This window comes from Sceloporus undulatus, chromosome 3 (genome assembly GCF_019175285.1).
Source record: "Sceloporus undulatus isolate JIND9_A2432 ecotype Alabama chromosome 3, SceUnd_v1.1, whole genome shotgun sequence".
Classification (NCBI taxonomy): Eukaryota; Metazoa; Chordata; class Lepidosauria; order Squamata; family Phrynosomatidae; genus Sceloporus; species Sceloporus undulatus.
In genome coordinates this window covers 65,732,309-65,747,940 of record NC_056524.1, presented here as the reverse complement: position 1 = coordinate 65,747,940, position 15,632 = coordinate 65,732,309, and positions in this window count along the sequence as shown.

The following is a 15,632-nucleotide window of genomic DNA, read 5'->3' as shown; positions in this document are numbered from 1 at the left end:
GCATTCTTGCTGAGTCACAGTTAAGTCATAGTGAGTCATGCTGATCCTAGTTGCTTTCTGTTTTCCCCATCTCCTTAAGAATTCCCCTGAAAACAGCAGCTGGAGGATAAATGCAGACATGTCCATAGAAGTGTGTCAGTTTCTATGTTCAAGTCAGTTTGCATTTGGATACCTCTGCTATCTCCTTTTTAATTGTTACTTTCTTTATTAGTTTCCTCCAGTGAGCTCAAAGCAGTGTACATGGCGGTCCTCCTTCCCAATTTACCTGTACAACAACTCTATGAAGTAAGTCAGGTTGAAAGAGAAGGAGTTGCCTAAATTTTTCACACTTCAATGGGGGCTTGAACTCTGATCTTCAAAGTCCTAATTCAAAGTGGTGAAATTGGACATTGCTGGGGCAGTTGCCTCTGGGTGTTAGTCTTTCCCCCTCCACAGATATTTCTTTGCATCTTTCAGAAATACTTTGTTCCCATTTAAAATGACCTTAATAGATTAGAAAGCAGGGCCTAAATTAACAAAATGTAGGAGCCAGTGTGGTGCAGTGGTTTGAGTGTTCGACTATGACTCGAGACCAGGATTCGATTTGCAGCTCAGCCATGAAACCCAATTTTCTCCATCAGTTCTGTTTGATCAGTTCTCTTCAGGCCCATTCAGACTATCTTTTACCCTGGATCAGGAATTGATCCTTGCATGTGAAGTTCATATTCACCCCGAATCTCCCTCAATAATAATTTAATAATTTGTTTTATTTATATACCGCTCTTCCAAAGATCATAGGGGTGAACAGCAAGTAAGCTAATTAGCAACTAAGCTAATTTGCCCCCAACAGTCTGGGTACTCATTTTAGCGACCTCGGAAGGATGCAAGCCTGAGTCGAGCTTGGGCCCTCAAGCAAATCGGAGGCTTGCACGCACATTTTGTGTCAAATGCCCCTAAGCACGGGACATTTGCAATCGGGGCATTTGCTGTTTCTTTTGGAAAAAAAACCGGGTTCTGCTGAATATGAACTTGCCCCTGATCATGATCGGAGCAAATTCAGGAAGGGATTTAGGTCAGAGGGTGGGTGGAGGGCAGAGCATTCCCTCCCCTTCATCAGAGGCGGAGGAGGAGGGGGGAGGAAAGAGCTGAAGGAAAAAGGGGAATCTGACAGGAGGCAAAGGGTGACAGGAGGCTAAAAGGAGAAATCAGGGTGACTGATGGTGGATGCAAAGGGCTGTCAGAGGGAGGGCAGGGGGGACTGGAGAAAGTGATGGAGGAGGAGGAGGAAGGAGCCGGGGGAAGAAGGGGGCCATGGAGGGCATTCTGTAATGGAGCAGGAGGAGGAGGATGAAGGAGCGGGGGAAGGGTCAATTCAGGGCAGGTCAGAGGGAGGGGAGAGTCAGAAGGAAGAAGGAGGAGGAGGAGGATTGCCAAGGGAAATTGGGCTGCAGAGCTAAGCCGGAGGAGGGATGTAGGGAAATAAGGCTGAGGAAGGAGCACCTCTCTCTTTTGATTTTTTCTTTTTGACAATCTATGCACATGACTTTTTGGGTGACATAAAATGAGCGTGTGCTTGTGCTACTTTCATTTCCTCTTCCTCCTGGAACTTAAGAGCCTTTATTATTATTATTATTATTATTATTATTAGTGTTATATGGGATACTACAGTCAGAATGCCTACGCTAGATTTCTCTTTTATTCCCAATTGATTCCATGGGTCTGCTTTAGTTGGAACTGACAGGTCACTCTCTCTCAGCCTCACTGGAAGGCAATGGCAAACCTCCTCTGAAGGGAATGTAAGCAGGAGGAAAAGGGTCAGTTCAGTTCAGGCCAGAGGCAGGGCATGAACGGAGCTCCCATCAGGCACCTCCCCCCCCCTTTTTAATATTTTTAAAAATTATTTTTGACAAAATATGTGCATGTTTTTTTTCTTGAGGCAGATATATATATAGATCAGGGGTAGGCAACCTGCGGCCCGCGGGCTGGATGTGGCCCGGCGAGGCCTTGGGACCGGCCCCAGCCCGGTCCTGCCGCCGATTGCCGCCGGGGCCTTTGGCCTCTCACACGAGGGGCATGGTGGGGAAATTGTCTATAGAAGTCTCAGAAACATGCATTTATCTTAACATTTTTTTAAAAATCAGCAAATTTTTTTGCACGTCCTCCATTTTTATATAAAAAGTGTCCTCCATTTGAAAATTTTGTCCTACATTTGTCTCGGTTTATTTATTTATTTGATTTTTAAAAAATTATTTAATTATTTATTTTTTGGCTTCGGCCCCCCAGTTGTGTGAGGGACAGCAACCCGGCCCCCGGCTCAAAAAGGTTGCCTACCCCTGATATAGATAAATAGAACGTGGCTAGCTGCTTGTTCACTTTCCCTTTCATTTGCTGGCTTCCAGCAAAGGGGAAATGTTGCAAAGAGTACTTTGCAAAAAACTTTTTTTCCTTTGCTAATGAATGCTACAATTTGAATGTTACAATGTTTCTCTTTCCAATTTGGCAAATTGGCAAATTGATACATGCTTTTGCTACTGTCTCTAAGGAATTCAGGGGTAGCCTAGGAAAAACAAATAATGCATGGCATCGCATCCTTTTCTGGCATTCCAAGGTGAGGAATTTATTATTATTATTATTATTATTATTATTATTATTATTATTATTACTACTACTACTACTACTACTACATGTGTATGAGGCATTCTGGGGTGTCAAGGAGGGAAGATACAGGATGCAGAGATGGCATTAGCTTGCATTTTGGGGTTGAAAATGGGACAAAGGGCAGATCATAACCTGCACTGACCCAAATGCCCACAACACACACACACACACACACACACACACACACACACACACACGGTTTTTAATTTGACAGAATCTGTGCATTCTGGTGCCTGGCTCTTAAAAAAAGGAGGGGGGAAGCACACTTCCGATGCACCAATGAGTGCTGGAAACGTCACCTATGACCATCGCAGAACTAAATTTGATTGACAGCCATGCGCCTTCATGTTAAACCCGATTTCTCTAAGAGGGCATTCAGGTTAAAATGCCCCTGATTTGTAGTGGGCACTTGCTTACGGAGAGATCCGGGAGGGCCCCCCCAAATCTGCTCAGTTACATCCAGGACAAATAGCTTTAGACAACACAACCGTCTTTTATTTATTAATCCTGAACCCTGCCAAATCCCCAAATTATTTTAATCTTTCCATTAATCTTTTTACAGACTCTGATGGATTTTCCAGAATAGTCACCAAGTCATCAGCAAGTGCCTGTAATTTGTGTGATTTTTTTAAAGTAAACCGTATACCCCTAATTTTCTCATCTTGCCTTATATCTCTATACAATGACCTCAGTTACTAAGATAAACAGAAATTGTGACAATGGACCATTGTCTCATTCCTTTCCTTATCTCACATGGATTAGGTAACTCCGCATTGATGTTTAGTTGAACTTTTTGTATAGAATAAACCAGTCTAACTCATTAATAAAGTTGTCTCAGAAAGTCATCTCTTCCAAAACTCTAAATAAAAATATCCAGTTCAAGTTATCAAAAGCCTTTTCTGCATCCCAAAAAAAATCAATGTGGTCGGTTTCTCATGCTGTCCTAAGAATACATTTTTAATATTATCTCTCAGTTGTCTTTTAGGTAGGAATCTATATTGATCTTCATGGATAAAATCCTGAAAAGTAATTTTCAGTCTGTCATCCAAAATCAATGTAAACAATTTGTAGTCATTATTCAACAATGATATTGATGTATCATTTTTGTCAAAGTTAGATCTTGGTCTTCTTTAGATATCAGTATCAGGAATCTTTCCAGTTTGTAAAATGGAACTCATCATCTGCTGCAGTTGGAGTAAAAGCTCATCCTCAAAACATTTATAATAAACTGCTGACAACCAATCTGCCCCTGATGCCTTCCCAGTAATTGTTATCTTAATAGCATAACAAAATTCTCTTAATGTTATAGGGCAGTGATGGCAAACCTTTTAGGGACCGAGTGCCTTCCAGCATCCAGTCTTAGACAGTGCCTGGGGCAGGACTTCCAGGGGAGATGCGACTTCTGGGGTGGGACCTCTGCCCTTCGGGGGCAGGACTTCCAGAGCAGGACATCTCCCCCCTGCCCTCCCAAGCCTTCAGCTGCTTGTCCAGGGTAAGGGAGGAAGAAGAAGGGGGGGGGGCATAGTGTACAGATGACTCATGCCCCCAGATTGGGCCGGAGCCATGCCATGGCTGCCTAAGGCAGCCCAAACCCAGCTGCAAAAGGAGCACAAAAAAGCACTTCTTGCCAACAGTCCATTGTGGACTGCAGTGGTGGCCGGCCTTGGGACTGTGGCATCTGGTTGCTGTGGTCCCATGTCAAATGGGGAGCAACCAGGGCTGGAGTGGTCAGAAGCTGCTCCAAGCTGCTGGTCTGCTTGACCCCTGAGACTGCTTTAACTGCCCTGGTTCAGTGCTTGGGAATTCTAGGAAGTGTAGTTTTGTGAGACATTTAGCCTTCTCTATCAGAGAGCTCTGGTGGTACAATAAAGTACAATTCACAGCTTTGGCTAGTACTGAGCCAGGGCAATTAAACCAGTCTCAAACTGGATTATTTCTGTAATGTGTTTTGGAGGTTTTTGGGCCCGAACAGACAGGCCAAAATAAAGCTGCTTCGGGTCATTTTGGAGGTATGCTGTTTAAATTACACGCACACATCTTAAGATGTCAGAAGCTGTGCCAAAGCTGTGCTCTGGCTTCTTAGGACACATGCATCATTTAAACAGCATGCCTCCAAAGTGACCCAAAGCAGCTTAATTTTGGTTTGTCTGTTCAGGCCCTTAGTTTCTATAGCTCTAGTTCTAACAGACATTAAAAAAAAAAAAAAACTCTTTACAAATTTAAACTTTGGCCACTGGGTGGCAGTATTTCATCATACTTTTTCGCCACAGTTCTCCTGATATCCACTAAATGTTTGCAAAATAGTTTAATTCAGGCCATTTTGAATTTCCCCAGCAATTAGATCATGTCAAACAATCCTTTCTCTTATCTCCTGTTCCAAAACAGCAACGACTGCTATTTCCTCACCATACAAAAAGTCTTTCTTCTTAATATTTATTTCTTTTTCTTCTTTAATTAAATTAGTTTCCCCTACAATAGCCAAAGACAAACTCCTGTTATGCTTTCTGACTTGACGAAGTTTTAGCTAAAAAATTAGAACTTCTTTCTTCCCCCTCTCCTGAGGACTCTCTCTTTTTATTGTGAATCTGGCAATTTACAGAGGTTTTTAGTCTCCCCTCAGAATCGATAGACTCTTTTCATTAATTTAGAATCAAATTAGAAAGTTTAAAAAGTCAGTTTGACAAGCTTAGTGACTGTATAGATTTCTGTTCAGTGCCTGGGCAAGCTGTTTATTCACACATAAACAATACTCTGCCCACACTGTCTGCCACAATCCTGGTGGACCAGGGTCTTCCGAGACTTTTATGGCTCAACCCTCATTCTCTCCTTATCTGTGGAGAATTTTCACTCACCTCTAAGAGTTGCCCCTAAAGATTTCTTGTATTTCTGCCAAAACTGAGGATGGCTCCCCTTTCCTTTCTCAGTGGCCCTGTTTGGGAATGAATATTTTTACCATTTTTTAATCTTCACTGTGGGAACAAGTACTGTTAGGATTTTTGTCCCCATTGTTTTCTGAACAGAAAACATAATTTTCAAATATATATATTTAATGTTCTGGAAACTTGTTTTCTGCAAAGAAAATGATAACTTGTTTTTTAATGCTTTTTTTTGGGGGGTGTGTGTGTGAAGAATAAGGTCTCTCTTGTATCACACAATACAGTGTAATAATGCTATGATTCCACCTTAACTGCCATGCCTGCATCCTATAGAATCCTGAGGTTTGTAGTTTGGCCAGAGGCTGAAGTTTGTAATTTAGTCTCTGGCTAAGGATGATAAAGATCCCTCCCTAAACATTAAATCCTAGAATTCCATAGGATGAAACTATAGTGGTGCAATGTTTAAATGCTGGTACTGCAGCCACAATGTTGTGAGTTTGATTCCACAGGACTTCAGGTTGACTCAGCCTTCCCTCCTTTCATAGGCTAGTAAAATGGGTACCCAGCTTGTTGGGGGCAATTGGCTAACACATTGTAAACCACTTAGAGAGTGCTTAGTTCACTACGAAGCAGTATAGAAATATAATGTGAAAAGTGCTATTAAAGTGGAATCATCGTGTCATACTTGTGCTGTGTGAAAGAGCCTTAATTTCCAAGCTGTTTTGATCACAGTAACCTATTGTTTTATTGCTAAGGCTCTAGAGAGAGTTTTCAAAATGTTAAAAACATTAGAGGATCCGCAAGGGAAGGAAAAGAAAAATAGGGAAGAGGACAGAAACAGGAAGGAGAGTGAAGGTCAGACATGCCAATTGTCACATTTCAGGTGATGACCAAATGTATTTTTTATTTAAAAAGAACCCTCAACTTTCGGGTAGGAACAAAATAATCCATAATGTCATGTGATTAGCAAAATGCTGTTCTAGATCCACCACCACTATCCTAGAGTGGAATATACAGCAAGAAATATTACCACCTCCCAATACATTTGCTCCATCTGGAAGGGCCTCTTGTTTCTGCATATTTGTGTGGACAGTCAAATCCTTTGCGGTTCCCATGCAGCTGAGACAAAGTTGTGGATCAACAACAAAATGACCCAAGGCTAGAATACGAAAATTCTGGGCTCTTTTTCTATACCACTCTTGGTATATAGCTCCAATGATCAGGGAGGATTATCTTTGACCCTATAGCCCACTCAAAAGTAAAGCAGCTTTAAAATTTATTGAAATGATTGACAGGATGGTGGAAAGCAACACATAATTATAAACAGTGCGTATTATAAAATATGAAGTAGTAGTAATAAAAATTATATCATAACAACATGGCTAGCAAATAAGATCATACAATAACTAAAGCATAAGTAGCATCAAACATACTGCAGTTACAGTGTGACGCTCCCCGTGAAGGACTCCGTGCGCAGTCTGGGGGTGCTTCTTGACTCGTCCCTTCACCTGACTGCTCAGGTGAATGCGACGGTCAAGAGTACCTGTTATCAGCTTCGGCTGATTCGCCAGCTGCGCCCATACCTGGCCCAGAGGGACCTTGAAACTGTTTGTACATGCTCTGGTAACTTCGAGATTGGATTTCTGTAATGTACTCTACATGGGGCAACCCTTATACCAAACTTGGAAGCTACAAATGGTGCAGAACATGGCAGCTCGGCTGGTCACTGGCGCTCCCAGGGCCAGCCACATAACACCTGTGCTTAAAGATCTCCATTGGCTGCCCATCCGCTTCCGAGCTCGATATAAGGCGTTGGTTATTACCTATAAAGCCCTAAATGGCTTGGGCCCAGGATTTCTGAAGGACCGCCTCTCACCGTACATTCCGCCTCGCACCCTCAGAACATCTGGGCAGCAACTCCTGAAGGTGCCTGGGGCCAGGTTAGCTTCTACTGCAAGAAGGACCTTTTCCACGGCTGCCCCAGCCCTTTGGAATACGCTGCCCATGGAACTCCGCTCATCTACCACCCTGGCCCAATTTAGGAAGGGTCTCAAAACCTTCCTATTCAATCAGGCATTCCCCGATTAAATATCCTGTGGGCCTCCCTCCTCGCTCGTGGCCGTGAGGTTGGGCTAAGGGGCTTTTTATTGTTTTTAAGACTTGTTGTATGTGTCTGTTTTTAACCTTGTATGTTATTTGCACACTGGTGCACCCTGTAAGCCGCCCTGATCGCTTGGAAGGGCGGGATACAAATAAAAATTTTATTTTATTATTTTATTATACTAGCCCAAAAGGCTATGATCAAATAATGAATAAAGCAGTAAGCAAGGCATCATAAATGGCATCATAAATCAGACATTATCTCCTAGCTTAATCTAGCATCCACACGCGTCTAGCAAATTTAAGCATTTTACATTTCCAGCTAAAAACGAAAGCCATTGAGAACTGACTGTTAATTGGGAAAGGGTCTTAATATCTTATATTTGTTGTTTGTAACAAGTATGCTTTTGAATTGCGTTTAATTCTTTTGATATTTTAATTATATTTTAACTTTTATATGATGTGAAATGTTATCTGTATCTTTTTAACCAGGAAAAAGGTGGTAGTGTGGTGGAGGACACTAGAATTATATTTCTCTCCTTTGAAAAATATTGGAGGGCCAATCTGTAATTTGGGCAACCATTTCAAAATGAACATGAAGAGTCAATGTTGTCAATTTGTGTATATGCTAAAGTTAGGAGAAAATAATAGATTGTAATCCTAGACCTTTCACCTGCGATTAGGCCCCTCTGAAAGAGATGGAGTTTGCTTCTGGCTAATTACATAGGAGTGTGCTATTGAAGAAATTAATAACCAATTACATCTGTAATTAAATTCTATCAGTCCATTTTATTTCCTTCCAAGATGATTGATGTGGGATTGATTTGGACAAGTAAAGCAATGAAGATGTGGACAGATGAATTTCCTTTCTTTCTGCTGCTTCACCATTCAAAATATTGAAATCTGCTCCAGTGGAGAGTCAGATATACAGGACATGTAGGATTAAACCAAAGTTTGTAAAGCAAACTCATTTCAAATTAATGCTGTAGTACAGTATGGGCTGTAGGCGGTGCTGTTTCTGTAGATTTCTTTGGCGAGGAAGGCAATGGCAAACTACCTCTGAGTATTCTTCGCTTAAGAAAACTGTGAAATTTATGATTTATTAGACAGGCGACTTGAAGGTGCGTGTGCCCACATGCACAAGGATGCTAGAGAAAACCTCTTTATAGAAAGAAGGAAGTCTTTCTTTGGCCTTTATCTTATTATAGATGTTGGGAGCTTTAGAAATGGTTAAAAGATATTATTTTTGTATCAGTTAATTTGACATGCTTTTTAAAATGCTATTTATGATTTTAAATTATAAGCTGGGGTGGACAAAGTGCCAGCTTTCAGATGTTGTTGGACTGCAATTCCCATCAGCTCAAGTCAGCTTAGCCAATGACAGGGAATGCTCTGAGCCACAGTCCAGGAATACCTGGAGGGTCCCATTCTGCTCTTCATTGTTGTAAGCCATTTGCACTAGTTGCCAGCTTCTTTCTGGGCCCAAGGCAAGGTGTTGGTTTTAAGCTTTAAAGCTTTAAATGGCTTGGGGTCTGGTTAACTAAAGCAGGGCTACTAAAATTAGTAGTCCATGGATTGATGGTGGTTCATGAGCCATCAGCTACCAATCCATGGTATGTTTCTATGAAAGAAACTTGGACTATGGCTCTGGAGACCAGGGTTTGAATTTCCGTTCAGCCATGGATTTGGGTTTGAATTTCCATGGGTTTGATTTTCTGTTTGGCCACTTACCTTGGGTAAGACACATTCTCTTGTGACTTGGTAAGTCACATTCTCTCAGCTTCAGAGAAATCAAACTCCCGCTGAACAAATCTTGACAAGAAAACACCATGTTAGGTTCACTTTAGGGTTGCTATAAGTTGGAAATGACTTGGAGGCACACAGCAACAACAACCCTGGCATATTGGGGGTGGAAGGGAACCTGCTCATTTAGGCTGAGATGTGTGGATCTAAGGGACATATTGTCTCATTGTAATAAACTTGTCCCTCTGTGAATCTGTCCAGAATTTAGATCTTCAGCAGAGATTTTCTTGAGATTAGTATCAGGTGTCATACCACTACTTCTGCTTGATGGGCACACAGAAGACTTTTTTCTTGCTTCTCCCAGTTGTGGAATGCAGTCCCCTCTGAGTAGTAAACAACTCTCAGTTTTTAGGAAAAGTGTGGAGATGTCTTCAAACTGCATTTTAAAACTGTTTCAGTGTCTATTGGTTACTGATCTTAGTGATTTTGTTGTTTAAATTGTTCTGTAGTGATGGTTTTAATGGTTTTGTTGTTCAATTTATTTCCCCCCCCCTCAATGTTGTTAGTTGCTTTGAATGCTTTTTAATCAGAAGGGTGGCATAGAAATATTCAGAATGAGAACTAAAAAAAATTCTGAGGATTTCTCAAAGGGCAAGCATATATATATATATATATATATATATATTTTAAAAATTGGCACTTAACTTCTACTGATATCCAAAACAGAAAAAAATTACAGTATTTTCCCCTTCCATAATAAACACAGACTGAAATGAGAATCCAACTAACACTTTCCTGATCGTTGCTTCCACATATTTTGTGAGGACACCTGCCCTTAAGGTTTACTTGTCTTATTCACAGTTGATAGCATTATGTGTATATTTTGTCATTCAAAATCCTGTATTATTTGTGTTTGATTTCAGCCTGTTAAATTGACTTTTACTAAATTTTATTGTAACCCTGTGGTATGTGTAGTCTTCTACAGGTTACTGGACTGCACCTTCCATCACCCACAGCTATGCTGGCTAGGTTTGATGGGAATTGCAGTCTGGAAGCAACCAGAGGGCCACATGGTCCACAGCCCTGTCTTACTGACTTCAGTGAAACTTTCTCTTGTGTGCAGCTATTGGCATTATTGACATTGGGATGCACCTGATTCTGCTGTGAACTGCAGTCTCTTATAACTGATTTACCTTCATTTAGTAAAACTTTCTTTGGACTAAACATTACTACATACCTGCCAAATCTATTTGCTTTTGTTTAAGCCCACATAAGCAGAAGCAAATGTAAATTGGGTAGTTTTTGAGCTGCCACAGGATTACTGTTTGTTTGTTTTACTTGGGGCTCAAAACATTTTGCTGCCAGATGTGGAGCAACAAATTATGTGGACAAGCAAATGCGCATGCACACACACTTCACAATCAAGACAAGCCCAGCCAGATTTCATTGGCACATGAAATAGAAAATACCACAAACATCTTTCCCTGCATCTGCCAAAGGAAAAAAAAGGTGACCTTCAGAACCTGCTGCCTGAGGGTAGCTGTCTTACTCTGCCTAATGATAGGATCAGTCCTACTCTAACTGTTACACAGATTGGTATAGTTACCCTTCTGGAATTTGTTATCCAGTGACAGAATTAAGATGGCAAGCAGCAACAGCCTTGTTGTGTGATAACACATTTTACCCAATGCAGAGCCATTAATTGTACATTTTTCTGAGATGTTTAAACATAGGAACCATAATAAGTAGTGTATGTATCAGCTGGGATTTCTCCATCTGCAGTTTTCAAATTCAGCTTGGTCTCAAAGGACTAATCAATATTGCAGGTAATTATTCTTAGTACATAGAGCAATGGAATCACAGACTTTTTCCCCTACATTTTCCTCCTTACTTGACAAAAATATTTTCCAAAGCATTACAGAGACAACAGGTTTTTAAAATTAGCAACAAATCTCTTAGGTTCTGCAATAACACAGCTACCTAATAACCAGCTCTTTTGCATTGAGTCTTTATCCAGTCCTGGGGAATAGTTTAGTAAGGATACTATTGCTGAAGCTTTTTAATAGAAATAAAATGTGTGAGTTGCATATTCAGAAGGCAATGGCTTTGGGCCCAGTGGCAGCTGGTTGCTTGCATGTCAATGGAGCATGAATTCACTCTGGATTTGAAGGAAGTTATCAGAAGGATTCAGTACCTTGGATACCTTCTTTAATATTTAGATGAAAAACCAGAGTGGATTTACTACTACACTGCCATTGAAGCAACTGGCATTTACTATTGCAAACATAGGTGAAAGAATGTTTAAAAAGCATTGCAAGGTCAACTCAACATAGCATGACTTCCTGGAACATTGCATTACTTTCATTGTTACAGAGCGTCTCAGGATTTGTCTCTGGAGGTCCATGTTGTGAAAACAGGGGAAGCTCATTCAGTTTGCAACAAATCAACAAAGCTAGAGACAATATACAGTATTTGGAGATTCAAGAAACCTGTAAGATAATATATTTACAGACATTGTTGCAAGATTATAATGTATTTTTTTTATTTTGCTATATATGTATGCTACACAACATTTGAAAGATTTTTTTCCTGATTGAGAAAAGGATGCAAAAATGCAAAATGCAAGTTTTGCTGAATGGGAATTGCCAATTGTTTTGCAGTACTTTATTATTGTATTGGGAATATTGTTTTTCTTGGGTTTTCAGTTAGCTCCCGAACTGAATGCATTAGACAAATTTGAATTTTAGTTGGGTTTTTACACCAATTATTTGGTTATTTGCTGTTTTTATTCATCCATAACATTATTTTTAATAACTATTACAATACCTATCTATCTGTCTATGAAGATTCAGCATGACAAGTCTGCAAAGTTAAAGTCCAAGTACTGCAAACAGTTATGTGTGATTCTTTTCATCTAATTTGCCCTATCACTCTCATGGAAAATTAGGATCAAAAAAGGTATCAAGGAGGGCTGGCAGTGTCACTGCCTAATGAAAACAAAATATCCCATCATTGTCGTCGTCATCATCATCATCATCATCATCATCATCATCATCATCAATTCCCCACCTGTTCTCCAAATTTCCATGAGCTTAGGGCTGTATCACACAATAGTGGTGTGAAACCATCATGTATTCTGAATAAAAATATAGATAGCTAGATAGATAGTTTATTGCTTAGTCCAAAGACCATTGCAAACAAATAAAAATAGTCAGAACCCTGCCAAATGCTTTGAAATATTATTTTCTCTACACTTCAGTTCTTGAATTATTGAGGGTGTTTTTGTTGATTTGGAGGAGAGTCCCCTACATTTCTTCTTCATAATCCAAGCAGTGCAGCAGCTACACATTCACCATAATTGTCTGCTTTCAGTGGAGTGCTCAAGTAATGTTATAAAATGTTACTAGATGTGGGTTGAGCTGGATGATCTCACAGAGTCCTTTCCATCCTTGTGGTTCTGTGACTGACTGCTGAAGCAGTCAAACAAACTGGATCAGTTTAGCCTAGCAGATTTTGTCCTTCTCTTATGGGCACCACTTGACAGGCTTTGACAGGCTGTGCTTATCAATGGTCAGCAAAGATCTAAATGAATCCCCTTCCTTCTTTTCTACCAGCTGGGGATGATCTAAGATAGAAGTCTGTGTGAAGGAACAACAGTGTGATGACAGAGAGAAAAGGCACAGAAACAGAAACAGATCTGAACTTTGGTATATCTTAGGGTGAAGCAGAGCACTTGATGGCAGCATTACCAAAAACATGTTACTTTAGGTGGCAACAGGAGAATAATAGTGTCATTTATATATACTGCAAGTAAGGAGCAATGTTTCTTTCTTACTTCTAAAATGTTGGCTTTGGCAGTCAATCTGGAGTCATTTGGTCATTTTTTTCTATTTAAAGTATCTTTTTCTTTTTGGCAAACATGATGATGTAACTAAAAATTAACATATTAAGAGTGTGTTACCCTGGATGTAACAAGTAATAACTATTTTAAAGATAACTTTAAAAATAATGTTCCAAAATTCTGGGGTGCAGGCTGTTCCACTAACATAATTGGTATGGGAGTGCTAGACTTCAGTGTGTTATAACTGTGAGCGCTGCCTTTTACTGACTTGTGCATTTGGTAATAAACAAAAATGTTCTCCAGTGCAGAAGCCTCCTGTTACCTCCTTCCAAGGGAGACTCAGGCAAGGGAGGCACCCCTGAAGCCCTTCATGACACAGAAAACTCAAACAATAATTTCATTGTGATTGCTCTCTTACCCCCTGTAAGCAGAAGATGATGCTATTGGTTTACCAGCTATAAACATACTGACATCATTTCACAACAACAGCTGTTGCAGGGCACAGTGCAAGTTGGTAATCCAACATCTAGAAAACTGGCACTGTTAAGAGAAATGACAGAACCTTAACTGGAACCCCAGGAGTTGTTCCAATATGACAATCAGACCTATTTTATCTATCTGGTTATTGTGACAGTTGCATAAAGAATGGGCAAGTACCCAAAGAAATCCAAATAACACATTCATTTAAGTGCCTGCATTCTAATACAGCTTTCTTTAGCTCATGACCTCAGATATGTGGGTCAACAGCTTCTGTTCTCAGTCAGCATGGCATTGCCATGTTGTCCGGGCATGATGGGAGGTGGTAGACCAAAACACCTAGAGGACACTTGGTTGGGAAAGGATCCCCAAAGGTGTCTTTTTTATGTTGTGAAAACTAATGAACCCATCATGTAAACGTCCTTCTAAACTTAGGAGAGATTTTTACTGTCTTTTTGCAACCCTAAACTGAAGCTGTGTACTTTGGACATGTCATAAGATGGTGTGACTTGTTTTGCTGGAAAGGATGATAATGCTTGGTGAAGTGAAAGGCAGTAGGAAAAGAAGAAGATCGCATTACGAGGGCATTGATTCAGTCAAAGAAACTGGAGCCCTGAATTTGCTAGGCCTGAGCAAGGCACTGGATGATCAGGGGGTCTTGGATGTCTTTCATTCATAGGGTCACCATAAATTGAAGTGGATGGAAAATAACAATAATAACAGCAACTTTATGCAACATGTTTTTCGTCTCCTTTGAGAGACAGAGATGATTCAAGTAGGACCTACATTCAACATTTTTTAATGTGGAGTCTGCTTTCTCAGAGTTTCATCAACCCACCCAGCCATACCCATTTTCAAGGTACTCCATTCTACCACCCCCTTTTCTCCTCTGTTGTCCTCCCCACTCCACCCCTGTAGCACAGAATCCTGTAGCTGTGAGACTGCTTAGACAGCATTTTGTGGCTTTTGCTTAGTGAAACTGTCTCCTCATTTCCCCCCTAAAGATTTCTTGTATTACTGCAAAACATTAGATTACTTCCTTTTCCTTTCTCACTGCCCCTTTTTGGAATGAATACTTTTACCATTTTTATTTTCACTGTGAGAACAAATACCTGAACTAGGTTTATCTTCATTGTTTCCTGCACAGAAAACAGCATTTAAAAAAATTAATGTGCTGGGAACTTTTTTTCTGCAAGGAAAATGCCATTTTTTGTGAAGGATAAAAGAATAATTCTTTTCTCCCTGAAAAAATGATGCCATTGGTACTGGGAAATGCCAGAAAATAGTCCTAGACAACAGAAATGTCATTTGGACGTTTAAAAGAAAAAGAGAACTAGAGCAACAATGCCAGAACTTCTAGCAATCTCTGAACACATTTGTCTGAAGGAGTCCACTTTATATTTCTTATAGCCAGATCCTGCCTGTAGACCTCTGGTGTCTACTTGCCAGTCAGTTCATGCACCACCATGCATGCCTGAGAGTAAGTTTTGGTATGTCGCTGCTAACCTGTATTTAGGATATCATGCAAGTAAGAATCCATGCTTTCCATCAAGTTTGGACAGATCTGCATCTGTGTTACTACAGGATCTCTGCTATGTGTGTGCATGTTCTTTCAAGCTGTCGATTGACCCAATGAATTTCATATGATTTTCTTAGGCAAAGAATACTCAGAGGTGGTTTTGCCCATTCCTTCCTCTGAAATACATTCAACAGCACATAACATTCATTGGTGGTCTCTCATCCAAATACTAACCAGCACTATAGTTAGGAGAAAAGTTGTTCTTCATACTGAAAAAACAAAAGCAAAGATCATCTATACAAATTATTCTAGTAGTCTGAAGAATTAAACCCCTGTGGTTCCCCAGATTGGGCCACACTGTTATAATGCTTTCAATCCTGCTTTGTTTTCCTTCTTGTGAATAATCACTTAATAGCATGCCAGCGTTCTGGAAATCAAT